At 42.8% G+C, this 27,416-nt stretch overlaps 1 protein-coding gene and 1 long non-coding RNA gene across 3 annotated transcripts in view; both read left to right on the top strand.

The window, feature by feature from the left end:
* LOC120584768 (uncharacterized) lies at positions 1 to 25,382 on the top strand. The gene is made up of 4 exons (XR_005648137.1): positions 1 to 665; positions 6,290 to 6,640; positions 18,328 to 19,405; positions 21,435 to 25,382. It is a non-coding gene; the product is annotated as an uncharacterized LOC120584768 (long non-coding RNA).
* The window catches only part of NEDD4L (NEDD4 like E3 ubiquitin protein ligase), a 301,007-nt gene that overhangs the window by 937 nt on the left and 272,654 nt on the right, over positions 1 to 27,416 (top strand). The window lies entirely within an intron of this gene.

Below are 27,416 nucleotides of genomic sequence, written 5' to 3'. Positions count from 1 at the left end.
GGGGGTCTAGGAGGGTGGCAGGTGCTCCAGGAAACTTGGAGGAAGCTTGCAGCCCTGCCATTTTTTTTTTCTTCCCAAGGATCAAAGCCCGCCACCTCTGGGGGTGGGTAGAGAGACGAAAGCTCAATCGATCCCTTTTATTAATAATGCAAATTAAATAAGCCACTCCTCGAAGGCTGTCGGTTTGACTGGGAAGGGCTTTGTTTTTACCTTGCCCTCTCCTCGCGGTTTCCCACTCCCCAGTTTTGAAAGGATCCTGCTAAATCACTGCTTAGCCCTCTCATGCCCAGCCACGCTCGGCTCTTATTGGTGTGCTGCTCTGCCAAAAAGGGGGGTGGGAGGCCAGTCGCTGGTGCGGCAGGTAGGAGGGCTTTGCCATCTGGCGGGGTACGCGCTCAGGGCTCCCCTTCCGAGAGGTGAATTTACAACCCAGAAGCATTACTCAGCAGGAAGGTATTTCCTATCCTGGTTGTGCATTTCATGAAAAGTTGATGCCTGGAAACTCCAGGATTTCTTTCTTCCTCTCCAGCTTCTTTCCTGAGGGTCCCCTCTTTCTCTGGTGATGGGGGTGGGGTTAATGAAGAGGCTATCATCTCAGACATGCCCACGTATAGCTTCTCACCAGCTCTCCTACTCTGATACTCTGGTGTGTGTATGCGTGCTGTGTAAGTGTATAATGGAATAGGTATCTTGGGATGGGGAGGGTGCTTGGGGGTGTGACTTCCCCCCCTTTAACGGTGCTAGGGAAAGCTTGCTGTGGTATTTTATCAAAGAATGATCACAATGCAAATAATGTGTGATTTACATTTTTGATTATTTCGCCGTGCTGTGCTTGTGTAAAATAATTTATCCTTTTTGTGCAGTTACCTGGAGATGGGTGAAAAGTAGCATTGTTTCATTTGCCCAGGGGCTTCTCCTCTCCCCCGCTCCCCTTTGAGGAGCTTTCTCTTTCTTTCTCTACTTCTCCTTTTAATTAGCAGCAGTAGAGGGCAGGCAGTGAGCTTTTAGAAAGGTACGGGGATGCAGATATTCCTAAACAAAGGGCTTTTGAGGTATTGTGGAGGATGAAGACAGCCACGTTTCTTCTTAGGTCTTTTTAAAAAAAAATTACACGATTTTTTTGAACAGCTCCCTAAAAATGTATAATTTTATGAATGTTTTGGGAAGTGCAGCTGGATAAATGAATCACATGCATGCCACTGTTTTTCGGGCTTTGTTTACATTTACAGCTAGTGTCAGAATCTACCTAGAGTGCATCTTGCTATTTTTAACTGTTGTCTTGTGTGAAAGTGAAGGATGGAATAGAAAGAGAGTCTGTGTGTGTGTGTGTGGGGGGAGGCGGGAGTTCACTCCTGCATGTTACTAGAGGGGTATTTGGGGCTGTTCAGGGAATAACAATAGGCGATGAAGACATTTTATTGATTGAGTGATGGCCATGTTGCTGGTCCTATTTAGTTCCGCACACATTATATTACAAAAGATAAGTCACATCTGTCTTTTTCAGTTTCTCTTACCAGTGAAAAAATAAGGCAGGGTTTTTGTTGTTGTTGTTGTTGTTGATGATTTCACATTTCTGTGGGGTTTGCTTTTTTATGGGAGGTTTCATGCTGCCAGGTTGCCCTTCGGAAAATCAGGAAATGCTTTCTCGTAGAATATTAACAATAAATTGGTGAGTTTGCATAGCTTGTTTTGTCTCCCTGAATTAGCCTGTCTAGGAAAAAATTGGAAGATTTTAACAGGCTCTTAAAGTAGAATGCCTGATGAAACCAACGCCAGGGTTGTTTTTCCAAGGCTGTTACATATGGGTGCACTTCAGTTCACACACTTGGTGTGCTGCAGAGCAAGACATGCGGAGATATTTTGATTGCTATATAGAAATCACCTTACAAACCTTTTAGCAAAATAGGCATCCATACCTAGCAAATTTTGTATTTTCATTGGAGGCTGATGAAAAGCGTTGTATGTTTGGAGTGCACTTAGTTATATCCCATCGAAAGACTCTAGCTCTAAGTACTGCTGATGATGTGAAGCATTGCATTAACCTAGAAAACAGCGGGATGCCAAGACAGAGGGCATTGTTCCTCTGTCTGTCTAGCTCTAGAATGAAAGGGATTAAATGTGGGCTTTTCTCGTCGAGTGTGTGTGCTCTTTATTTTTTGTTATTCCTTTCTGGCTGAGTTTCCTCTGGTGCGTTATAGTTTGTATTCACCCTGGTTTAAATCAGGTCAGTTTAGGTAACTAAATTTGAAATCCCCATCAGATGAAGGACTTTTAGTGTTGGAGGGATTAGCAAATTAACAAAACTTCAGATTCAGGGCCCAGGATCAAATTCGGGTTGGATTCAGAACAGTTTGAACTAGGTTCTGCATCTGGCTTGCTTCCTTGGCAGTTTTTTGGTTTGAATTTTTGTTTTTATTTGCTTTTTGGCAACGGGTAGCACGTTTTGGCACAGTTTACTCATGCATGTTATTGTCAACCTTCTGAAATCTTTTATTATAACACCTTAGAAAGGTATCCTTTACCGAGGAGGTTTTCTAGTAGGTAAAAGTTTGAACGACAGCTTTCTTATTAGATGTAGCATTTAAATTTTTTTTTTGGTGCTTAAAGTGAGGCAAGTGGCATAGAAATGAAGGCCAGGCCGACCTGGATAGTACTTTCCTCCTAATTTTATACAAATAAGGATAGTTGGCTAATGTTTTATATGTTTTCTCTGCGCTTAGCACTGTGTTAAGCTTTTATGCACTTGGTATCTTATTTAATCTCCATAAGAATCCTATAAGGTGTGCTATGATTTACAATTGATGCATGGAAGCTCAGAGAGGTTAAGTGACATGCATGAGGACACACAGTAAGTAATGGAGTTTGGATTTGAATCTGATTCTGGTGATTCCACAGCCCTAGTTTTAATCACATTCCTTCTCTACCGAGTATCTTGAAAGGTCCTCACAGCTACATGATTTAGGATATAACATAAGGTGGAGATTAAAGGTCAAGTCTTGTAAATTGATGGCTTCTAGGCCGGAATTACTCTGGAGTCCTGCTTCGTATGGTATTTACAGTGTTTTAAAGCTTTGGGTTTTTCATGGAAAATGGTAGAAATCTGACTTTGCTGGGGTTTCATTCCTACTTGGCGGTAATTAGTGGTTCTAAAGTTTGGACCATGAGATGTGGCAGCTGTGTGCTACAGTTGCCACCGACTGCACTGCTCCCTGTTGCCTTAGGGGTCTCTCTGCTTGTTTGCATATAAGAAACACATCATAACAAACATTTAAAGTTAACTCGTGGCATAGATATAGTTTCGTTAAGAGGCTGTCAGTTTTAAGGTGCACCATTATTTTGCATACCTCTATGAAAAACAAGAAAAAGTTGCTGTGATATATCTTTGATTTTATGAAGCATCTTTATTCCAGAGATGTTAAAATATGAAAACAAGGGTGTTTTCTTGTTCATGAATTCCTCTAATTAGAAACCTGGGCTAACCTTGGGCCTTCAGTTTCAATACCCCCCATCAGTCAACACTTTTCAGGCAACCACAAGTCAGGTTTCTGCTTTGCTTTCTCTGAGAAAAGGGCTAGAATGAGGGCAATGCTCTAACATAGGCATTAGCAGAGATGGAACAGAGAGCCTAGAAGAGTTGTTAATTTATAAAAAGTGGTCCATGTGTGTGTTTTCAAGAGATGACTTGAGAAACCCTGCACGCCATCGTTGCAACTGTGCAAAATGGTCGCAAGATTGCTCTCAGAAATTACAGCTTAGGCACTGTTTGGATCTAAAGGTGCATGCTGAAAGGCAGTTTTCTAGGGGAAGATAAGACTTGCCCACTCTTTCCAATTCCAAATGCCCGAGTCAGGTCTTGCACTGCTGGCTTTGTGCCCTGTACCCTGCACCTGGGTGACCCCGGTTACAGCCCGAGCCAGGATCGCTAATATTTGAGGAACAAAGCCCAAAAGGGCCATGATTTTATTGTGACACTTAAAAGCAGTTTTTAAAATCGGCAAAGATGGTGTATTGTTTTAAATATTACTCTTTAAATTTTAATTTTCTTTAAGGATTCTATGGAATTTGTAGAAATTGACATTTTAATTTATATTCTGTATTTAGTTTTAGTGTCGGAATGTTTGCCTACTGAAAAGTAGTTTTCTTAAGGAATGAAAATAATTTTGTTCCAAGGGGTGAGGAGAGCGGCAAATGGGAATCCCGAGATTGCAGTTTCTTGACCACGAAGAACACAATTTAAAGGGAAGTGATTGAATGGTCATTTTTAAGATGCACCTCTTCAGTGCAGTGAGTACCCACATCACCAGAAAACTTCTTGTAAAGTTATTTCGGGATTTTGGAAGCGTCAATATGTTTGATAGAGATTCAGGAGAAATGCGAATCATCTCAAGGAAGAAATCCCTGACGTTAAGAATGGTTTTACATTGTGACGTCATCACAGCAACCCTTTGGCGTGGCTGCTAAATTGCTTTTGCACTCACTATGAGGGAAAGAAACTTTGTGCTCATTGCTAATAACCTTTCTGTATTGCGCAGGTCTTTAAATAATGTCATAGAAACATGGCAGTAAGTGACCGTTGGAAGAAACAAATTAATTTTTCTTTGATAGATTGAGATCACATTGAAATTTTTATTTTGAGTTAAAAGATCTGTTTAAACAGATTCTATTGTTGCCTTTGAATTTTGGGCCCTAGATGAGAAGCAACAGTAAAAAGAGATCCTGTTAAGAGTTTTCAAGCTTTTTGATGCTGTAGGTCTCTGGATACTTGTTTTCATCTTATTGATATATTTGTTAGTTGATAATAAAGCAAACTACTTATTGGGCAATCCATGTTAAAGAGGATTAAAATAACATACAAGTAACATAATGATGTTAAGTATTAGGGCAGTAGGATTTATGAAAGGTGTGAAAAGCGACAACATGTTACTTTCTGTATTTATAATTGTTTCTTTTCCAGGTCACAACATAAGCAAATATATTTCATTTTCTGACTATAGGTGGCAATGTTTGTATTGCTTAATGATGTCAGCTTGTGAGTTGCTTGCTGGTGGAATACGGAAACGGGGGCATAATTTAGAGATGAGGATAAAGAGACTAGATTTGGAAAACAGTATTTTCCTACAAACTAAACAAATAATTTATTTAATAAAAACACCTAAAGTAATATTTCTCACTGTGGGCAGTTATTAGGAATCATCTGTTTTCCAAGTTTTTCAAGGTTCCCCTTATTGAAGGCTTATTAAAATTTGGGAGAGGCACAGGCATTTGGATTTGGGAACAAAGCCCCCACAACATGCAGACATATAGAAAAAGTCCTTTGAGAACCATAGTTATGTTCTTTTTTCTTGGGCATGTAGGGACTTCTAAATAATAGTAGTTCCACTGTACATACCGTTCTGGAATTGCTGTCATTGGCTTTGAGAAGGAAGTAATAATTACCACCTGGGTATTTGATTGCTGGAGCTATTCTTCATTCGTGAGACAAGACCATGGCTCAAGTTCTAGCAGAGAGAAAAAGCAGCGAGGTAAAGATCTGGGACCTTACTTCATGAATGTGTAGGATCTCTATAAAATATTTTACGTGCTGTCTCTGTATAATGTTTTGTTCCAAATCCGAGAGGCCTGAATGCTGACTATTACTGTAATGCCTTTAGGTTACAGCAGACATATTACGTAAGTGTCTGGAGTAACCAACTTAAATTGACACTTTAGTCGACTTTTGTCTCTGACTCAAGAGTCCTGTATTGATTTAGAACTTGCCAAGTTTAGTGGTGAGGCTATCAGATTCCCTCACTGTCATCAAATTCAGTGTTTGGTGACTTTCTGGCAGGCAAGCATCCACTGAGAGATTTTGTATTTTTATACCTTCTGTTCACCAAGGAAAAAAGGGCCATTCAAAAGTGGGGTTCCTTTTAGTGTAAAGTGCTGTAATGTGAAATCCTCCCGGTGAAGATGGGACTTGGAAGGGCTTGTAGGGACGGTGGCTCCTTGAAGAGGATGAACAAGCCCAGGAATGGTCCCATTGCTGCTTAGGGTGGCATCACATCCCCTGTGACTTCCTAGGCACCTAAAGTGAAATTTTGATGAATAGCTTGAGTCGTTCAGGCATGTCCACCTCTGGTCTGCCAGGCAGAGACCGGACTGTCTGCTCCATCTCCCTCTGTGTGTGATTGGGCACCACCTCCAAGACGAGGGAGGGGGCCTGGAGGTGCAGCGACATGGGGACCACGTCATGCCTCTGGCTCTTGGTCTTGTCTTGAACAGTTTTTACATTTTAATTTCTCATTTTCAGCCTCATTCACGGCCTGACTCTTCTTGGTCGCCTCAGATGCGGTTCTGGACCCTGTTCTGTGGTGTGTCTTCTAGAGCAGCTTGTGAAGCTGGATTTCCACTGTGGGTAGTGTCGAGGTCCTCGTAGTGGACAGAAAAACCACGGTTGGGCAAGATGGCCAGCACATTCATACCTGGCGGGAGGGCGCATGGGCCCAGCTGAGCGTCTGTTTTATTGTTTTAAAACGCAAAGTGAAACTTGTTTTTAGCGATCTATATGATTTGTTTTCTCTGTACATTTTGGCAACTCTGTTAGATGTCACCAACATGAGGACTCTAGAGAAGGCAGGCCTGGGTCCCAGTGACGTAGAAGGTGAGAATTCTTTCTACTACTAATTTTTTCTATTGTTTAACTCAAGGTGTTTGTGTTGAATAGGTGAGTTTTCTTTCCATGTGTAAGTTTTGTTTTGTTTTTAAGCTGGAAGTAACTTTGGCCTGTTCCTCAGAAAATGAAAGCAAGCCTTAGCTATTCAGATAATTACTTTGCTTCGTAAACACTCAATATTAACTATTAATGAAAAAAAAAAATAGCGTGTGTGTGTATACCGCTGACTTAAACGCTCCCCATCCTTATGATTCTCCCAACTACCTCTAGAATATGAAGAATGGGGGTCTGTTGAAAATCTTGATGCTTTCTTTTCTAAGTCTCCATCTTTTCTCTCAATAAGTGCTCTCTCTTTGGGTGTCATCATAGTGCTAATTTTAGCAGTTTGATTTGGAAAGGGGAAGACTGTAAGTTTTAAAGAAAAAGCAAAACAGAATCAGTTTGTTTCTTTTCATCTTTTCTTCTTGTTCCTTTTGTGCTTCCTGTATTGTATGTGATAATTGGGTGCAACCATGAAACCATCAATAAATAGGTTTTTAAACTTTGAACTGGCTATATTTCTTCCCTGCTTGTTAACGCCAGAGGGTAAATGAACGTGGCTCTTGAATTTAGATGAATCTAGAGGGAGCCAAACTCTGTGTGTTGATTTTGAGTTCTCCAGTGCATTAATTGAGAAATTGGTGTGTGCCATGCTGCCTGCATTTGGAACAGCAGTGAATGTTATTAGTGAAAGAGAACACTTTAAGCTGGGAGTGAGACCTTCCCCTCCTTTCCTTTGAGAAGCGAGGCAGTGAAGATTATTGTGCAGCTATGGGGGTGGGGGGTGGGGTGGGAGATAGCGAAGAATATTTAATAACATGGAGATGTCAGTAATACAATATTCAGTGGAAAAAGTAGGTTACAAAACAGTGGGTACTCTGTTTCTATGAAACAGTAGGATCCTTTTGTGGTTGAAAGTGTTTATGCATAGAAAATATGACCAAGACTCAAGCCCAGGGTGTCAATGGTAATTTTCTTTAAGTAAACAGATTACAGGTAATTTCCATGATCTTTATTGCTTATTTACATTTTCTGTATTTCTAGAACGAACTTTTATTTTTTTTCTTAAAATAAAAGTAAGTTTAATAGTGAGGCAGAAAGAAACGTCCCAAATGCATGTACTTCAAGCTTTGGGTAAAAATTAGAGCAGTTGTTCAGTACGTACATTAGTGTTCTGTTCAGTCGAATGCATGTTATCAGGCCCACTTGTGCTTTGTGTCTGAGGATGTCAAGGTCATGGCATTGCCACTCCTGCCTTTTAGGAGCTCACCATCAAGGTGGGAAGTGGACGGATAGGTAAAGGGTTGAATATTTTTCAGAAAAAGTGACCGGTAAATTAGATTCTTTTTTTTCACTTGCAGCTTTCAAAATCAATGTTTTATTTTCTCCATTAAGGATGCTTAAATTTTATATTTTCATCCTCCTCTGCACTACAGTTGCATAAAAGTTATTTAAATCTTTAGTAGTGTTCCGAAGTTTTTTGTGTGTGTACTTTGAAAATTGTGGCCTGGGATCAAACTCAAATCTGTTTCTGTTCATTTTTCTTTTCTTGGGTTTTGAGTTAGAGGTCTTGTTATTACCTGATTACAGCATTAAATTGTTTTAGATGTGAAAATGAGAGCCATGCATAGCTACAGTCATCGCTGCAGATATCTAAGTGGCTGGAAGGGCATCTTCATTTCGACTTCAGCCAGTGTCGGTGCTTCCTAGAGAATGTTTCACAGTGGTTCCTTCCTGAACAAAAGGGTGAGCTAGCAAATACCATGTTTCATCTAATCCGAGACTGGTCTTTATCACCCTCTCTGAGCCTTTTAAGATTTCTGAAATAAAGATGCATGTTACATCTGATGTGTGTGTTTAATGTCATGGTGGGCTCTTTGCACTCATACCATACTCCCCTGCTTCTCTCACACACCCAAAGTTACAGTTTATAGGTGATGGGATCTCAGAGTTGTGGCACTTGAGTTGGCAATCTCAATTTGTGAATTATGGTTACTATGTTTTTTTTTTTTTGTTTTTTCCTACTTTTGGAGGAAAGAGAATGGCTTCCTGTGGTTTTCTCTTAAGATCAAGGAAATCTCATTTCCAGAATCACCCAGGAAATCTCTTATGTCTCATTGGCTGCCAGGCTGCCAGTGGCTTAGATCTGCTCATCCCTCCACCAGCCATTGATAAGGAGGGGGTGGAATTACCTTCATTGCCTTAATGGTCCACCCCTCCTTGAGCTGGGGTGAAGTCCGTGATGACCCTACAGGCCTCCTGTTGGCTAATTCATCCATGTTCAGACACACACACCCTCAGAAAGTGCCCAGGGCTTCATGAAAGCATGTGTTCCCTTTCCTGAGGGACGCAACCTGAATATTCACCTAAGCATTGCAAGGATCTCTGGGTAATACGCTGTCCTGTCTCTTACACCTGAAGAGTTGTTTTTTAATGGTATGGTGACTTATGGCTAAATAGGTTATGCCTCCCCTCAAACATCTGACCTGCAGTGGTGAAGAGGGAACAGGATGCTGCAATAAACCTCCTGTTTGGAGAAAAGGAGGGAAAAGAGAAGACTCTGTGGTAGCTGGCAGAACAGGAACAGCAAGGAACCCCTGCCTCGGTCAGCCAGTCTGGCAGCTTCCAGCTCTGCTGCAGTATGTTCAGTGCGAGACTCTCCCTTGGTCCTTGTCCTCTGCAGTGGCACCTGGATGGGACGGGCACTGGCAGAATGCCTCCTCTTGGGTCTTGCTTGGGGCTTCAGGGTTGTTTGGAGATTGAATAGCCATAAGCCAGAGTCAGCTGAGCTGAGTACTTGTGAGTACTGCTCCCATGAAAACTTAAGATCCCGGCTTGTTTGTTTCCAGTCAATTCCATGGGCTGGTAAGGACAGCCACTGATCTTATCTAGATGAAGTCTCTGGTTCTGGGAATTTGTGTCATAGCAACAGGTTCATACTCTGTTCATCCCTATTGCTTTTGCCTCGAGGCAGTTTTAAAACAGCCTCAGATGAAGAGGCACACGGTTTGGGTCCAAGAGACAGAGGAGCACCTGAAGCCACTCTACCTTTGCCCTGCATTTTCAGAATGACTAACTTCCCCAAGTTGAGATTGTAGGACTTAGCAGGACCCTCCTCCCCCACCCTCAACCCAGCCTTTGCAGTTTTATTTATAGCACTTCTTTTTGTGCAAAATTGGTGATAATTAGGGCTCTTGATTGCAGGTGACCAATTCTGCCTAATTGAAGCAGAAAGGATTTATCGAAGGCATTTTGCATAGCACAGAAGTACCTGTAAAACTGGAGAGCCAGGCCCAGACAGCGGTCAGGGGCCAAAGAATTGCAGCCAGAGAACCCACAGGAATTATCTATTGAGGGCCCCAGTGCTCCCAGACACTGAGTGCCACCTCTGACACCATTCCCCACCCTTCTCATGCTATGAGGGGGTGCTCCCACGGTAGCTGCATCGGCCCTCCTCTTCCCTACCTGTGCTCGGGGCCCTCACAACACCTCCCAGGCACAGCGACTCAATAAATAGAGGGACCCACCAGACCCAGAAGTTGTTATATACACAGCTATGTTTTGTGGCTGCGAAAGCAAAGCCAGGGAGGGGAAAAGACGTGTGGAGGGAAGTGAGGCTCGAGCTTCCTAGGGCCTCTCCCAGAGGCGTGACGTCACGCAGGCTGCACTGAATTCCGCTCACAATGCTTGTGACAACGTGGACGAAATGTTGTCTGCCGGGAATCCCATTAGAGACTCAATGCCCAGGGCTTTTCCAGGGGACCAATCACAGAAGCGCCCTCTGCGTGGCACATACTCGACTCCCGGAAGGAAAGCTGGAGTCAGCATAAACCGCATGGTTTGCACACAGTCCAGGCACAGTTATCATTTCGGGAAATGTTTTATACCGTGGAAGGAGCTGTTTTCCATTCAGTGTTCAGAAGCCAGCCAGGAGCCACCTTTGCAAGCGAGCCTTTCTAAGGAAAGCAGTTATGCAAATGTTTTTCTGCCCACTACCTCTTTGAGCCCCTGGTGGGAAGGCTCAGGCAGGAGCCTCTGATTGGCCAACTGAAATCATGTGCTCACAACCCTTGCTGCTGGGGAGGGGGGTAGGGGGCGGGGCATTTCTTCTGTTTAAACTTTTGGTTTCTGTGGTGGGAGGTGGGCCCAGCCTCCCATCCAAACGCACACTGGAGAATCCCCAAACACAGGAAGTGGTTTCAGAAGCTGAGCAGCCAGCATCTCTCTCCCCAAAGGAAAACCCCTCTGAGCCCAAATCAGGCCCAACATAAATGTGGAATGAATGATTGCAGTCTTCAGAGGCTAGGTGGTGTGCGATGGGAGCATTTACCGTCCTTACACCAGGATGAGGCTAGGACATGTTTTTGCATATTTTGTATTCTTGGACGGGGTGTGGGGGGTGCACCCCGGGGGCTGTAACGGTGCAGATGCTCTCCAAGAATCTGCACTGGAATGGGATATAGCAGTTCAGCTGAGGCCGGAATGAGGCATTGCCCGCTACTCACGATTTGGAGGTAGAATAGTTCAGACGGGCATAGCAAACACAATGGCCCAGAGACAGGACCACGCTTGATGAGCCGAAGGAAAACCAGTATGGCGGAGCATGGGGGGCGGGGCGTTGAGGGCAGAGAAGGGAACGGAGGACAGATCTGAAGCCCTTCGACAGCCACCGTGGTGGGTGGGGGTTTTCTCAGTGCAGTGGGAAGCTGTTGGAGGGTTTTGAGCAGAGAAGTAACAGGATGTGATTTGTGACTTGAAGTAACTCTGTGGAGAAAGGATTTTTGGGGGAAGGATAGAATGAAAACAAGGAGACCAGTCAAGAACCTCTGGTTCTAGGTGGTTAGTAGTGGTGGGATTCAAGGCAGGGCACAGCAGAGTGTGGCGAAATAGAATTGCCTGTGGTTTGCTAGAACAGATATGGAGATGTCACCTAGGATTTTGGTGTGAGCAATTAGGAGGAATGTCAGTTGCTCAGAGGAACAAGATTAGGGGAAAGGGGGGAAATCAAAAGGTCTGTTAGATTAGGTTGAGAGTAACATGCTACTAAGCATCCAGGAGATGCCGGCAGGCAGGTAGATAGAAGCATGTGGAGCACAGTGGAGCCGCTGGGGCAGGAATGGGACATCGGGGTCCTTAGCATATGGTTAGCACATGAGGCACTGAGACGAGGGGAGATGGTGAGGATTAAAGAGAGGGCAAGAGCAGGACCTGGGCCCGCCTGCCTTTGGAGGTACAGGCAAGGAGGTGTGACCGATGAGGCTGGCTGTCCTCTAACCTCTAATCAAGTGTAGTCTCAGGAAAGGTGACAAGGGCGCGGGACAGGTGAGACGTGTACAGTTATGGAGCCCAGGTCATAGGAGGAGAGTAAGTGCGCATGGATTTGGCAAGGTAGGTCCCTTGGGGATCTGGGCAAAAGCCATGTTGAGAGTATGTGCATGGATGCCTCGTGGAGGAGAGGAAAGAAATCTGAGGACAGAGAAGGGACTCGTCAAAGGAATTTTGCTGAGAAAGGGAGTGGAGAAATGTGACTACAGGTAAGCAAGGACATGGGTCCTCGAGGAAGTATTTTTCTCAAATTGAGAGATGCCAGAGTGGGTGTGTGTGTGGCAGAGAGGGAGACAGGGCCGAAAGTGGATCTGCTCGTGTGGTGAGGTTGGTTCGAGTGCCTGGTGACCGGCCCTTAGGTGGTTTGAAGTCATCCTTGATCGCGTTGGTGTAAGTAATTCTCCGGTTGTCTCAATCTAAGGAGACAAGACAAAAATGGACTTAACATGTCAACGGTGTCCTCCGCCCAGTGAAGGCCAAGTAACTGTGTGCCTGGTGGTATGAACGTGATCTTCTCTTTTTGGTTAAAAAAGGTGTGTAGATTTGAGTTGACGTCAAAACAGGACTGTGGTGGCATAGCTGTGCTGAACCTCAGGGAACCAGCTTGGTGGCAGCCAGCGCCATAGGATGTAGACTTAGTTTTATGCTTCTCTAAGTGAAATAACAATAGAAAAAATTTAAGTCAGCACAGACAGGAGAGTTCAGAGATCTCCCCCCTCGCTTTTAAAACAAGCGTCAGGCTTGGGAAGTACTGCTCTAAGTAGTGGTTGATAACCATAGTTCACCCTCCGGTGTCATAGGACTTCATTTCTCCCTTCGCTCTGTCTTTGAAACTCTTTTATACAGTCTTTTAAGCAACTTCACTCTGATAACAGTGAGGCTGGTCTTAATATATAAAAAAGAGGATTAATAATTGTAGGAAGGGACCGGAGTGCCAGATAATGGCCAGTTTTATGAATAGGCTGGGAGCGGGTTGGTTAGTCCCAAATTTCATAACATCTCTGTTGTTCTGGGGAAGAGTAACTTCTCAGTTTACCAGTATTGTTGTGATTTTAACACCTGGGCAACAAGGCAATTGCCCTTCTTTGCCAGGTAGCCTTAATCCTGCCTGGAGTCTGCACAGTGGTGGTTTCAAGCAGATGCTCCGGTATGGGCAGTGGCAGTTTCTTGTCCTTTTAAGATTCGGGGACCCAGTGTGAAACCATCAAGGGCGAGCGAGTCTGTGCCCTTCTTTTGCTGAATGTATGTCTTTCTTGGGGCTCAGAGAGGCAGGAGGTCTTAAAATTTTAGGGAAGAAAGACAGTTAAGTAAAAATCTTAAGTAGTGGTCTAGCCTAGGAAGAAGAAGGGTAGGTAATCTATTGCACGAACAGTTTAGGATTCAAAAAGATCTGAAAAAGGTTTTTGACCAACCGATCTGAGGAGAGAGTCTTACCGGAGACTTGCTTGAAGGAGCAAACACTCACAGGGCCAGATGCTGTGCTGGGGGCTGAGATAGCCAGCGGCAGGCAGCTGTTCCTCTGAGGAGGGTCTGATCTTGGAGACAGGCAGATAAACAACTGTTGCTCTTTGCAGCCAGCAAAGTAGTAGAAATAACTATGCAGGTTGGTGCTGTTAAGCCTGGGGTGCAAAGATGGGCGGAAAAGGCGGGGTGTCCAGCTTCAAACAGTGACCTGAGCTTTTAGATAAAAAATAAGCTCACAGCTAGAATTTGAGCTGACATAAATGTCTTACAAAAACTCACGTATGTAATCTCAACAGCCTTTTGAAGCGGATACCTTTATCTCCATCTTTCAGGTGGGGAAATTGAGGCACAAAGAGGTTTGAATAACTTGTACTGGGGTTACAGAGCTAGTATGTGGCAGAGCTTGAACGAGGGGAGGCTGGCTGGTGAGTGGGACCCCCCCGTGGGCGAGTATCTCAGGGGGCCGCTTCAGGGTTGGGGGGTGGGCCCAGCGGGGCCTGGATGGCCAGAACCGAAAGTCAGAGGAGGAAGTGGCAGTGTGTGAACAGCCTTGTGGGCCTTGTCAAGGAGCCGGGGCTTGTTCCTCTGAAGCACTTTGAGAAACCTGTTTCCATCTGTGCTTTTTTAATGCTCACCACGCAGCATGGGGAGAATGGGTTTGAGGTGGATGAGAAGAGAAGGCCCCACAGCTGGCCCGGCGTAGCTGGTATAAGTTGGTGGTGATGATGGTGGACATGAGCAGGGAGGAATACATGCAGGAGGTATTCAGGAGGAAGATGGCACTGGATTTGGTTACTGATTGGCTAGGTGAGGAAAAGGGAGGAGGAGTCTAGAAAAATCTTGGTTTCTTGTTTCAGAGAACTGCATGGCTAGGAGGAAGGGAAGAAACCTATATTTTTTAAGTACCTCGTGCAGGGCTTGTAAACGGGGGGAGGGGGGGGATATTTTGTCTCCTCTCCTACCCACCCCAACGTTTGGCAATGACTGGAGACAGTTTTGGTTCTCACAACTCGGGAGGCGCTGCTGGCATCTAGTGGGTAGAGACCAGGGAGGCTACCTCTGAGCATCTTACAGTGCCCACGACGGCCGCCAGTACAAAGAAACATCTGGCCCCGAGTGCTAACTGCGAGAGGTTTAGACACCCTGCTCTAGCACTTAGCAGTTTTACACGGTTCTTTAATCCATCAACCAAGCATGTGACATTGGAAGGCTAATTTTGTGTGGTTTTCAGATGACAAAAGCGAGGCCTTGAGAGGGCAGGTTGCATGGCCAAAACCACATAGCTAGTTGACGTCTCCATATGTCGAAATCCAGACGTACCCTCTTCAGTTCTGCGCATGCTCAGTTCCTCATTGTGCCGCAAAGGAAGCGGCGTGCTGGACTGCGGGAGTCTTTTTCTGCAGTGCCGGCTCCAGACTGGAGGAGGCAGGAAGGAGGTGGTTTATTCATACTCAGCTCTGCAGAGAATCGAATTTTCCAGTCCTGAAGGTCTTACTTCCAGCAGGGAGTTCACAGAAATTATCATCATTCAGATGTTGGCTTTCCCCTGCAGTATAGATATGGGGTCATGTACCATCTTTTCTTTTAAAAATACAACTGTTCAATTAAGGTAAGATAAAATGCAAACGTTATTCAAAACCTTGTTTATTCCCTGTGCATGTGAACTATTCATATTACAATAATATTACCTTACAATAAATCTCATTAAAATGGTCTCCGCATGTATACCCTGAAAGTAGTAACAGGAAGTTTTGACACATAAATCGAAGGGGTGATATCAATTAAAGGAGCCCTTCTAAGTTTAGTCCCATATTGAAGAATAACCATAGAAATGACATTTTATTCACTGTTAATACTAATATTACTCAGTGCTTAACTGTTTTGGCTTAGGTGTTTTCCTTTTTTGCTTCAAGATTTCCCAGTGAAGAAGATCTTATTCTAATATTGCTAGCCCTAGGAAGAACAAGTAATCATGTGTTTTCTTTTTCTGCAGTGGGAAGACAGCAGGCAGCATAATACAGTATGGTACTTTTTAAGCGTAAATGAAGTAGACCCACATTGGAGTGAGAAAGAACATCAGTGAGAATTCCACATATTGCCTTAAATTATTTTTATTATAATGTTTCTTCAAATATTTCCAAATATAGATGGCATAAACATGTTTCTGTGTCACCATATATATCATACAGTGCCATAAATACATTATAACCAACATATGAATTTATTACCGACATAATTCCCAACGTAATCCAATTCAAAGTAACTGTATGATTTTAATGTGACAGGTGATGCTGTTCTGTTAAAACTACATGTATCTTCTGTGCTCAGAAAGTGTTGGTTACTAGGGCCAGTTTTCCTTTCCTGACCTGTCATGTGCCTAGGGCTGGTCACTTAGTCTGGTTTCCTTTATTTCCATCGTCCAGATTTCTTTTGTACTGTGTGCTGGAGCATGAAGATATCATTGACCTAAAGTCATGCTAGCTAGAGACAGTGGAACTACCATTGCCATCTGGATCATGAATCCGAAGGCTAATGGGAGCTCCAGAAATCATGAGATCTGTGCAGTTACATAAGATGGCCACACAGACGATCTAGAATGTGCTTGTATTAATATATTAAGGTCATCATTGCTTGAGGCTTCCTGTGCCGAATGTGGTCCATGTTGTCAAGTCCTGTCCAGCAGAGATGGAATTCCTGTGATGGCTGGTGGAGGCTTTTTGGAAAGCTGACATATTTTGTCTGTTGGCTCTGCCATTACACAGCTGTTATGTATCAGAACATGGGCGACTCTCACTGGGCCCTTGTGGTGTAGCTGTATCGAGATTGTCAGAACTCACACATCTCGTGCTTTTGTTGCTATTCTATTCTGCACAGATCTTGTCTTTGCTTTTAAGGACAGTTAGGTACCGAACGTTTCCTTAGTGAGATAACTAACACACCACATTGAGTTTCTCATCTTTCCATTCCTTAGCAAACCTTTTCTATCACTGTCGTCGTCAGATTGGCCTTGCTGATTTTCCAAGCAGTGAATACTTTTGTTGTATATTTCTCAAGGCAAACAAAAATCAGTTCTTGGCTCTGAAGTCCCTGGCAAGGGGCAGTTCAGTGTTGAGCCGGTGCCTCAGCTACACACTTTCGTGGCGCTAGTTTCCTGCTTAGCTTTGGTATTCTTGCCTTTAAAAAATCCCTTTCTCCTTTTGCTTTCCCTACTTAGAGATGACAGTAAAATAAGAAACTATTTTAGCAGGTATGCTGGATGTTGCCCATTGTAATGAGCTTTGGCTTTCATGAAGGTTTCTTGGGAGGCCTTGCATTTATTCTTAATGAGGTAACTGTGGGTCAGTGAATTTCTTGGTAATCTTTCCTCTGTCAAAACTGCCTTCTTAGCCAGGTTACCAGTCATATTAACCTTACTACCCTACAATAACATCTCAGTAAAATGGTCTTAACTGTATGTTGAACACTCAATCACCATGATTGGCTTTGAAGCTATTTCTAGAAGTTAAATCTTTTCCCTCGGAAAGCGTACTTGCCCATCACCCAGGGTGTCGGATGTAATGGGATATGGACTTCAGTAGCATCTCCTCCAGTAGAGAAGGTCTCAGAAGGTTTTGAATGATGTCTTACTGTTCAAATAAGTGTTTAGGGTCCCCAGGTGGCTATAAATGGCATGCCAAAGTTCTTAGTGTTATATTAAAAAAAAAAAAATCAGTCACATTCTTTAATATTCATATCTTGTAAAATTAGCATCAAGAAAGAAACTTAGTAAGTTGTACTTAACAAAAGTAAAAGGGCAAAAATTACTGGTGGATTTTTAGATGGTAGAAAAATACACACATTTTCTTATGTCTTTCTCCATTGTCATTTCAGTTGCTTGTCTATTTCCTGTTATAGCTCATATTTTTTGAAGCCTTTTGTAAATCCTTTTTTGAACCCTCCATTTTCATATAAGTCGGATGGTTCTTTTCACTTTTGACGTTGATTTCTAGGCTCTAGGAAATTAAATAACTGGCTGAGAGAGATTTTTCTCATTGAATGCTGCAGCTTGTTTGGGGATTGGGCTTATTTTTGTGAGGTTTATAAATTTAGACGACCCCCCCACCCCCATACACACCCACAATATAATTCAGAATTTGTCATCTTTAAATGTTTTTTAATATGCTTATCCATTTAAGCATTTTAGGGCCCATTCTTTAAAGTGAACTTAAATACATTTTCGTTCTTGCCAAGAAAGAACAGCTGTAGAACAAGTGAGAATTCGTCATAACAAAACTTAGTTCCGCAGAAGCAAATTGACGTGGAGAATTACGTTACTGGTTTATGGTTTTGATCAAGCAATGAGTAGTCCTAGTTTAAAAATGAGTCTAGATAAAAGTTCAGATTCACAGGTCATACTTGCAAAATTTGAACCCAATTTTGAGAATGTGTATGAGTTTCTAACACCATGGTGACCCCAGGCTTTGAAGAATGACGATGAATAAAGTTGGTAGAGTATCTCAATACCACTGCTTAGCTCTCTAATACCCTTTTGCTGTTCTCATTTGAGGGGTTGTCCGGGAATGATCGAATGTGACATTTTCTGGTTAAGGGAATGGCTAGGAGTAGGGTGGGGTGCAAGGGCCTGTGGGGACACACCTAGCTTCCCTGGCACACCTGGTGTACCTGGCTAGGGGTTCTGCAAGGACATACCTGTATTACCTGGCACACTTATAGTTCCCAAGGACTAGGGTCTCTTAGCTCAGAAACGAAAGTTAAGCTGGGAAGGTAGAAGGAGGGGCTTTGTGGGAACTTCGCAACACTTTCAGTGCCTTTGTAGCTGCCCACGTATATCGTCCTTTCTAATGTAGAATTACTGTCTCAGTGGAGCTGTCGAGTAGTGGAAGCTGGAGAAAGAAGCGCCTTACAAGGTTACACAGATCGGAGGTGAGGAAGTGGTCTGGGAAGTGGGTGCTTCTCAGCCAGCCTGGGAATGCAGGGGTCCCAGATGACAGCTGGTGGTGGGTGGCAGCAGAGGAATGCAGGTGGTCTCTGTCAAGGTGGGAAATTGAGCTTGGGGGTGGAGCTTCCTGGAGGCCAAGGGGGACTGCCCTGCTTGGTGACCGGGCTGCGGAATTGTCGAATACAAAGAACAAAACCATCTCTGTCGCGGTTCTCAATCCTGATTTATTTTTAGTCTAAGCGGATAGAAAATTTTACTTGCAAAGTGAGGAAAGAGCGAATATAATTCCGATAAGTGATAAAAGTGAGCAGATTCTCTCAATGATTGTCTTGTGTTAGGCGTTATGCATTGCCTTAGAATTACTCTTGCAAGAGCCTGGTCCTGAACGGTGGGAATATGCCTTTGGTAGGAGACAGAGCAGGAGCGGGGGCCTCTCAGGGTTCTTTTTAATTCTCTTTTTGAAAAGAACGTGTTCCCCTGTGGCTCCTATTACAGACTCTTCTGCAGAATGCTTTGTTAGAAAATACGGCTATTTCCTGATGCCCTTCCTCAGCAAACATTAACAGTATGATGAATACAGTTGTCAGGCATTTCTTTGCACACCTTTTCAGGTAGCTGAGTGGCAGCAATGTTTAGAATTATGAAATTGGGGCCATCTCACCAGGAACCAACTTCCAGATGTCGAAATCAGTATTCATTTAGCAATGCGGGAAATTTATTACGAAAAATACCCCAGATTCTAATCATTTTTCTCTTTTGTAAGTTGTTTTTAGGAAGCAGGCTTAGGGATTTCCCTGGAAGAAAGTTTGGCTGGATAGAGGGTAGTGATTGTGAATTTTCTAGATCTTTCTAGTGAATGCTGTTAAAGAAGCAGCAGTCTCTCGGAACGTGATGAGAAATGACAATGTCGTGATGCTGAGCGACACTGTCGTAATGAGTGTAAAGTGATGGTGAACACCCCATGAAGATTCCATGTGAAAATGCAGGTAAGGGCCCTGGAATTCCAGAATGGCAGAGTGAGGACCTCTGCAGATTTACTCCAGAAAAGCATTGAGAACACAGCACCTATCACGATCAGCTTTCTCAGAACTCTGGAAATTAGTTAAAGATTTGCACCACTCGGAAGAATATTTGTTCAAGAAAAGCACTGTGCTCTCAGTAGGAACAGTGAACCTGTGGTGTTTTAACATGTGCTAATCTCATCTTCCCTTTGTTCCAACTCAACTGTTGACCTTGAAAGCCAGCCGCTTTGCAAGTATGGTGGCAGTGAAAACCGGTGGTCTAGGAGCCACTGGATAGTGAAGACTAAGGAAGAGGTATAAACTCTTTGGCAGAGCGTTGAAGGCATGCCCTAACACATTCACATAAGCCTTTTATAAATCCTGGAACATTTATTAGTTCAAGGCATTTAGTGAACTGTCTATCCAGTCATTAGTGAACCACTAAATAAACTAAAGTAAAATAAAAATAAGCAGACTTAGGTGGCCACATATGACTGCCCTCCCCCCCAAAAAGACTTTACAGATTTAGTCCAGTGAAATCAATAAACAACAGCAGCAAGCCCTGGGGTCCATAACAACAATTCTGGAATCTGATATCCCAAATTGACATATTACTTAAAATGTCAATTTTTTAACAGAAAATTACAAGGCATCCAAAGAAATAGGAAAATATGGCCCACCCATGTAAAGGGAAAAAGAGAGTTAATAGAAACTTTCTTTGAGGAAGCCCAGATCTTGGATGGACTATATGAAACTTAAATCAGCTATGATAAATATGTTCAAAGTACTATAGGAAACCATGTCTGAAGAATCTCCTTGGAAAGGAAGAAGTATGACATGATCTTGTATATGGAAAATTGTAAGGCATCCACAAAAAACCAACTTGAACTTATAAGTTCAGCAAGGTTGCAGAATAGAAAGACATCCATGTGCATGGATTGGAAGACTTATGTTATTAAAATGATACTGTGCCCCAAATTGATCTACATATTTAGTGCGATACTCATAAAATCCCATCTGGCTTTTTTGCAGAAATTAACAAGCTGATCCTAAGATTCACATGAAAATGCAAGGGACTCAGATCCTAAGATTCACATGAAAATGCAAGGGACTCAGAATAGCTGAAGCAGTCTTGAAAAGGAAGTATGGAGTTGGAGGACTCACAATTCTCTATTTAAAAACTTACTACGAAGCTACCGTATAGCCGTATTGATCAATGGAATAGAATTGAGAGTCCAAAAATAAGCCCTTATATTTATGATCAACAAGGGTCCAAGGACTCGAGTAGATAAACAATGTGGTCTGGCCATACAGAGGAATGTTATTCAGCCGTTAAAGAATAAAGGTCAGAATGTGATTCGATGTGGGTGACTGTTGAAAACACTGTAATAGTCAAGTGAAGGGAGCCAGGCACAAAAGGGTACACATTTATTTGACGTCCAGAATCCTTAGAGACAGAAGGTAGCTGAGTGTTTGCTGGAGGCTGGCGGAAGGGAGGAATAGCGTATGACTGTAATGGGTATAGAGTTTTTTTGGGGGGGGAGGCGATGAGAATTTTCTGGGATTATCTAATAGTGATAGATGCACAGTTTAGTAAATATATTAAAAATCATGAATGGTATACTTTAAAAGGATAGACTTTATTACATATGAATAAAATCTCAAAGCTGTTACTTTAAAATAACATAAACATAAGGGCCCATCCAGAGGTAGCTAAAGCGTTAGGAAAACCATGCATTAGGTTTCCATATCTGGCTTGTGCAAACTTTGGGCATTTTGTTCCTCGTGTGGACTTCTTAAGTCTGCATCTGGTTTCCCCTACCCACCTCCTGCCGATGGCGAGGTCTGCTTCCGTGTCAGAAGATCGAGGGGGCAGCATGGCGGCACTCCTCTGTTCCTCAGTGAAGAGGGTGGTATGGGGCCGTAGGGCCACCCGTGTACCTCCGCCCAATCCGTGAGCCTGAGCTTTCAGCACTGTTGGACGTGACGGTGTTTCTCTCCATTCTCTCTGCAGGTATCTTGTCATTTTGCTCTTATCCTCCCAAAATCATGCTAAGAAGAAAAATTATTTAAGTATCACAATGAGGAAAAAAGCCATCGAGATGATCTCGGGCAGTTTGAGGCTTTCCGAAAAGCATCTGCCTGATGGATGGTGTGAGACACCAGTGTTGAGCAAATGATTACAGAGTAAGCAAGGATCATGCGTTTTAAAGAATAATTAAACAACAAAAAGAAGAAGAAAACGATTTCTTGTCCTCTGCTAGTTAACACGAGGAAGAAACGGGCCTGCATATTAAGACAAGGAAACGAAACCCACATGGCAAGGAAATAGACTGAGAGGATGCTAAGACATCCAGCCATTGTTGGCTGTAGACGTTTGAATATGTAACAGATGATTGGCTCAGAGTAAGAGAATGCTGGAAAATATGAAAGGGGGAGGGGACAGAGAGGGAGGGAACCTTCTCCACAGATGAAGAGCTGGACTGACTGACAGACAGTTGTTATGACAAAATAATAATAAACTTGTATATATTTCAGACGCTTTTATTACAGGTTCATCTTACCCATCCTTCTCTTAGAAGAGTGTATGCCATGCACAGATCCAACTTAAGGTGCAGTTTTAGGACCAGAGAAACATCGTAGCAGGAGAAGTTTCCTATCCTAGAGAGCAAAAGGCAAGTGTAAAAGGTATGAGATTCCAGGAGGTAGTTTCAAGAATTTTTTTTTTTTTTTAGTGATAGCTGGAGATTGTGTATTTTGTTTCTGGTTTTCCTCTGGTCTGGCCACACAAAGTCCTCATTAGGTTGGCACAGAGCACTGTGGAAAATAATTTGCTGACACCGGGACATGATCGTGCCATTTGACAAACATGCAGCCCCGGATTACTGAAGTGCATTTCCCTTGAATGCTTGGACTGTGGCTCAGTGAAACGTTACCTATTTTTTTTTTTTTTTTTGTGGACAAGATTTTTTTAATAAGTTGAGAAGCCCACAAATATGCGAGCTGAAGGTGTATCTTGGGATGAAGCCAGACTGGCAGGGCGTTAGTAATTCGAGTTGTAGAAACTGCAGTGTGGGGAGGTGGAGTTGGTGGCCCGTGTCTCGTGATGAGCAAACCTTTGACTTTCATTCTTGATGTATAATCGGACATCCTCCTTTCTAAAATAAGGCACAGTGAAGAAAAAAAACTTTAGCGGCCTTTGAAGAACTCTGCCTCAATCTTGCGACTGTTATCAAGAAAAAATAAAATTAGGCAAGGTAGTACATTTGATTTTATTTTAATGAAATGTTAGGATATAAAGGAACAGATTTCAGGGTCACAGAGGGAAAAAGGCCAGCTGACTTTTTAAAAATCCTCTTTGAGGTTTGGATCGGTTTTCTTGACTATCTTGAGTTACCTTTGGCTTACAACAGAATGAGTAAAGTGAGAGGTGAGGTAAAGCCAGGTCCTTCAGCCAGGAGAGGAGCTGGGCCCCTTCTGTTTCAGTGGCTTTTCAGATCCTGCCAATTGTCAAAAGTGCTCCAGTTCCCTCCCCCAACATTTTGTTTTAAAAAAGTCTACAGAAGAGTTGGAAGAATGTGCAGTGAAAAGCTGTATACCCAACACCTAGATTCCGTAGTTCAGATTTTACTGTTCTTGCTTCGTTAGCTCTTTATCCCTTCCACCCACCTTGTTTTGGGATGCGTTTCAGCGTGCGTGATGGACACCACTATGCTTCAGCCCTACACACCGAATGTACATGTCGTTAAGTACAGCCCAGTATTTGCTTATAGATGGCTTCCAGGAACTTTTTTGAAAGTTAAATTCCTGGATGTCATTATAGAGCTTCTGATTTAGAAGGCTGGGGGCAGGGTAAGGAATGCGTGCGTCGAAAAGGCCCCAGGCGCTTCTGATGGTGAAGGAGGCTGGGGGGCTTCACCAGGGAGTACTTCCGGGTTACTGCATGGCTAACTCTCACCTGAAACGCAGTGCTGGATTATTGCCCTTTTGCTGACCGTAGAGCTCTATTTTTGGCTTCCCTGGGCTCTTTTGCTTAAAATAGTGGTTCTCAACTGGGGACACTTTAGTAGTCAGACCCGAGGAAGGCAGTTACTGGCCTCTAGTAGGCAGAGGCCAGGGATGCTGCTAGACATTCTGTAATGCACACAAAGACCCCCCCACAATGAGGAGTTACCTTGACCAGAATGTTAGTGGTGCCGAAGTTGAGAAACTTTTTTTTTTTTGTTTAAAAGGACATGGATTTTTTAGAGTCGTATTAGAATCATTAGAGATTGTGTCATATCGATATCTACCTGGTCTCCAGCAAGTACAGATTCATGTATGCTCCAGGAAGTTCCTGATTTAAAATCAGCTGATTCCCAAAAGCTTGTTCAAAGGTCAGTTATCTGAAATTTTGAGCGAATTTGCCTGGAAAAGTAGTGTTGCCTGTGGTCTTTTAGTTTCTTTTAATGTATCTAAAGATATTTTATAACAGAGAAAAATAGAAAACAGTGCTTTGGGATTGCAGTAATTAAGGCAGAGCAGAACCGTTTTGTGGGCAGCTCTGTTCCTGGTTCCTGTCCTGCAAGTAGACAGGGATGTCACAAGGGGGATGAAGGGAGACTGGGCGGGGGCATCTCAGTCATCATTCCAGGGCTCTGGAGGTTGATGGGAACCGTTCAGACTTTCCTGGCTCTTGATAGAGATGCATTTCTAGCATTGGTCTGACTGCTCGTCTACATTTTGCTGGTTTTTAAGAAAACAGTGTAATAGAACAGGGCAGAAAGCACGTGTCAGGGAGATCTTTTCTTGAGGTGAGCACAGCAAGAGCAGGTGGGAAGCAAGGCCTGCGCCGGCTCTGGGAGAGAGAAGGAAGACAGAGTGGAAGAGAGATTGGAGCCCACGTAGACACTGAGCTCTGTTATTTCAGATGAGCCGTGTTTCACTCAGGTTTCGGAGTTCCAGTAAAAGCTTTAGGCTTGACACATAACCTTCGAGGATTTTGGGTATCGCGATGTTGGATACACTGCAGCTTGTGGGTTTGATATGGAGAGTAAAATGGGATTTTTTCTGTTATATATCCCTCTTCCTCTAGAGACAGTTTGGTTTAGAAAGGTGAGAAGCCATGTATTCATTAGTTTGAGCCACCTCATGGATAATTTGTGGAAGGAAAAACTCATACGGGGTAAACATCTGTCACTGTAGGGAGCAGAGAGAGGCCGGGGGGGGAGATAGTCTCCATTCCTGTGCCTGCTGCCTGTCGGGGAAAGTGTCCCCACCTGTTGATGGGGAGAGCCACACTTGGTTGCTATTCTTGTTTGTTTGTTTTGTTTTACCATCAAGTATAAAGCAAGCAAGAAAAAGCAGTCATTTACTAACTGATAGAGTGAGCACTGGAGCTTGGGGCTGCCACAGGCTGGCTCACTTGTGTGAGGTGTGACAGAAAATCCTGCCAGTGGCTGGCTTGCCCCGTTGGTAGAGACCACCTCTGCCAGGAAGGGAGAGCTGCAGTCCCACAGAGCAGTCTCTCAAGCTTTAAAAAAAGCTTCCTTGGGAGTGGGGAGAGGTAGAGTTGGGATGGGTGGGTGGAGGGGATCCCTCGTCAGAGAAACGTGAGCAGCTAAACTCCTAAGCATCAGAACTCCAGGAATCATAAGCTGTCTGGGCCTTTCTAGCCACTGTGTGATAGTTAACATCACCGTGACTTTGTTCGCAGCTGCTTTCTGTGAATAAAAGATTTGTGGTCTCTTAGATACATTGTGAGTTACATAGATGGTTGTGGACCAGCTTTGGAACCTCATGTGTGTTTGGGGAAATGGATTCCAAGTTTCAAATAACTACTGTACAAGTGAAATTTTGGAACAGAACCCATGTTTTAAAGCAGAGATTTATTATTTGTATAAAAGGACGTTTGAACGCGTGGAATTCTGGATGCTGGAATGAACTGAGTCAAAACAAAATAAAACACATATATAAACCATCATATCTTCTACCCTGACGTGAATTACAAGTGTTGTTTATTTTTATTTTACTTCTGAACCTGTGTGGTACAGGTTGAACCCTGGTACCTGCCTCAGAGCACTTAACGTAATTATTAGAGAAACAATTAAGTGTTGGCCGACTCCGTTCCTGAACTTCCTGCGTTTTCCAGGCAGTTTCTCCTTAACAAATATGTTTTTTATAGAATTCAAATTGCCTTTTTCTCTACGGACACCTTCATTATAGTTTGCAGCAACTACCTAATCTAATAATCTCTCCTAGTGTTTGACGAGCTATTTATACTTGAGAGTGAAATAATCCATCTCTTTCATTTTAGAAAGGAATATTTCAGAAAATCGTTGCAGCCCAGGACCAAATATGCAGCTTGAAGTCCCAGCTATTTGTTTATCTGGACTTTGAAAAATGGCTTTAACTTTAGCACGGGAAATGTACTGGATTCATAATTTATTGATTTCCTTCCTTATCTTGGTATCACGTATTCCATTGTTCGTTCTTGTTCCTGAACATTCTGCTTTTCTTACTTTTTTGGCCATATTTCTTCTGTTACTTGGTAGCATGTCATTTGGGGGACATAAAGCTTTTCCAAGAGTCAGTAGTATGAGTTGATCTTTAAACCGAAAAGGCGAGAGGCACTTTGCAACATACCAGGCGGTGTTTTCATAGAACCTGGAATTTTTGCCCACGTCTACAAGCCTTTAACATCACAGCAAAAACAGTCATAGTTACGTGTCACAGAAGAGTAAATGGGATAATTTTTCAAGTTTAAGAATTTGGTCAATCGTGCATTTATTAAGTGTATATAGTAAGTGTCGATTAGGTGTATATAGTAACTATGTAGGTGCAAAAGACGTGAGAAATGTAATGGTTTAAGTTGTGATGATTCCTGCCTTCAAGGAGCATTACCTTAAACATTTTTAGACCTTTTTACTATGAAATACAATGAATGGAAAGTGCACAAAATAAAAATACCCAAGGCGGCTGTACTGTGGCGACCCCTCTGAGTTCACTGCCCGCCGTCCCATCCCCATTCCTCCCCTTGACCCCTTTGTCTTCTTTGAGCTTTCAGATTTGAATGAGAACCTCCAATCTTTAAACAGGCTGATGTTTTTAAGGGATATATGCTCATCGCTGGCAATGTGAGGGAAAAAGAAAAAAACATTACGACCCAACCAGAGCCAACGGATGCTAAAACTTTTAATGCTTCTAGTTGTTTTCTAATGAATATTCTTTTGCACTTTGAGACGGTACCGTTAATGCATTTTTATACTGCCTTTTTTAATGGATAAATTCAGCATTATAAAAAATGCTTTGGTAAATTACTGTATGATATTCACATATGGATATTCTCTTGTCTATTATGTGCATTCTTGGACTCTGGTTGTTTCTGACATTTTCCATATTACAAATAAGCTATGGGAAGCATTTTTATTCTTCATGATTTCTCCTTTTAAATGTCCTTTCCTGCCAATTTCTCTTAATGAGTCAAAGAGCATATACATTTTTTTAGGAGGAACTTAAATTCTAAATAGTAAGTAGCATACAGTATATTAACTTATAGGGATAGAGAAAGCTTCTGTTTTTGTTAACTGAACGTGTGAATCTAGCATGGTGCCTTAATATAGTAGATACTCAATAAATGTTTATTGACTGAACATAAAAAGACAGTGGTCATAAAGAAAGGTCTACACAGGAAGTGCTGCAGTGCTTCATAATCATTAAGATAATAGCTAATGCTTACTGTGTAACAGTTGGACACTGGATATCGATTTAAGTGATTTAGATGTCTCATGGGGTTTGGGGAGTGAAGGGAGTTCACTTCTAATGCCCACACTCTGGGGAGGAAGTAAGACTTTAGAATTAGGTGGGCTTAAAAAATGGAAACAACCCAAATGTCCTTCAACTGAAGAATGGATAAACAAAATGTGGTACAAGCATTCAACAGAATAGTATTAAGCAATAAAAAGGAACGAAGCACCAAGAAGCATGGATGGACCTTGAAAACATTATGCTAAGTGAA

Source organism: Pteropus medius, unplaced genomic scaffold, assembly GCF_902729225.1.
Source record: "Pteropus medius unplaced genomic scaffold, Ma_sr-lr_union100, whole genome shotgun sequence".
Lineage (NCBI taxonomy): Eukaryota > Metazoa > Chordata > Mammalia > Chiroptera > Pteropodidae > Pteropus > Pteropus medius.
This window is presented reverse-complemented; position numbering and strand designations above follow the sequence as displayed.